General features: G+C 37.1%; 1 non-coding gene across 1 annotated transcript; it reads right to left on the bottom strand.

Moving 5' to 3' along the window:
* Positions 1-475: 475 nt before the first annotated feature.
* LOC131513264 (U6 spliceosomal RNA) lies at positions 476-582 on the bottom strand. Its single transcript, XR_009262494.1, has one exon. It is a non-coding gene; the product is annotated as a U6 spliceosomal RNA (small nuclear RNA).
* Between the last annotated feature and the right edge of the window lie 951 nt (positions 583-1,533).

Genomic DNA, 1,533 nt, shown 5'->3' with positions numbered 1-1,533 from the left:
AGAGAGGGAGACACGGAATCGGAAGCAAGCTCCAGGCTCTGAGCGGTCAGCACGGAGCCCCACGTGGGGCTCAAACCCACGAGCTGTGAGATCATGACCTGAGCCAAAGTCGGAGGCTCAACCGACTGAGCCACCATGCACCCCGAATTATTCACTTTAAAATAGAATTTGTTATAAATTGCCCTTGTGTCTTTAACAAGTAATCTATTTGCTAGTTTCCTTTAGGCAATTTCTTTTCAGGACTATCTCAGTTGCTTAACCCTTAGTACATTAGAAGATGCCATTAATATCTCCAGGAATACAAAAGAATGAATCAGTCTCTGTTCTCTGGGAGTGTGAAATTATATAGATAGATGCTAGATAATATGAGAGTACATATATTCAAGGGATTTTTTTTCCTAGGTCATTTAAAAAAATGTGTTTTGTCCTCATTATGGCTTGGTTATACAAAGACATAATGTCTTTTTTTTTTTTTTTTAATATGGAATGCTTCGAGAATTTGGACGTCATCCTAGTACAGGGGTCTTGCTAACCTCCTCTGTATCATTTCACTTTTAGTATATGTGCTGCTGAAGGGAATACTTTTTTTTTTCTTTTCTTTTTTTTTTAATCAAGGGGTTTTTTATATTCTTGTTAGTCATAAGTACTCTGAATTACTGTTAGGAGTTTCTTATTTCCCTGTACTTGTGGGAGAAGGTAGCGGAAATTCCTGTAATGCTGTGGGGGAATCCCCTCTCCTACGTCCTTTTGCCAGGGGAATACCGGGAAGAAACTTCTACTAGACTTTTAGGAGCACACCTTATTCCTAGGAATTCCTATCCGTTCCTTGTGGACTCTGTTATTAGCATCAGCATTAGAACACATGGAGTAATTAATGGGATAAATACCAAACTAAGATGCAGTCACATTTCAGTTTCAGGGAGATATTGTAAGTCTCACACTATAGTAATATAAAATGCCGGAATTGAACCAGAGACTAAGGTACTCGTGTTATCAAATGGAGTCTTCTAATGCCATTTTAGCTTTAAAATTTAGAGTCAAAATGTATTGACTCCAGACTGTAGATCAGCATGGACATGGGGTTGGTTTTATTCAAACATCTGACCCCAAAGACTATAGGAGACAACCTACAGGCTCTGGGGTGTGTGGTTTTTTTTCTTCATCGCTTGTCTATTCAAAGTACTTCTATAATTTAATTAGGAAAAACGATTTGACCTAATCCAAAGAATCACAATACTTCTATTTGTCAGTTTTTGGAGATTAAAAATAGTAAAATGTAGTTCTTCATTTCCTGCCTAAAGTTGTAATATTTAGCTTTTGTGTTACCAGTTTCCAGATTAGATTAGTTTTTTGCCGAAGGCTTTGCGTTGTGCACACCTCCCATATTACTACTTACTATTTTCTTTATGTGAGAGGCTTTGGATAGTTATAATATTTCAGATCAGAGAAATTTGCTCTGAGCTTTATAAGATAAAGTGTCTGTGATCAGTAGTTTTATTTTTTTTCCCCTGGTATTTCTGGTAAAGCAAACTG

The sequence above is a fragment of the Neofelis nebulosa genome, chromosome 5, assembly GCF_028018385.1.
Source record: "Neofelis nebulosa isolate mNeoNeb1 chromosome 5, mNeoNeb1.pri, whole genome shotgun sequence".
Classification (NCBI taxonomy): Eukaryota; Metazoa; Chordata; class Mammalia; order Carnivora; family Felidae; genus Neofelis; species Neofelis nebulosa.
The sequence above is the reverse complement of the archived record's forward strand: the minus strand, read 5'-3'. Positions and strand labels throughout refer to the sequence as shown.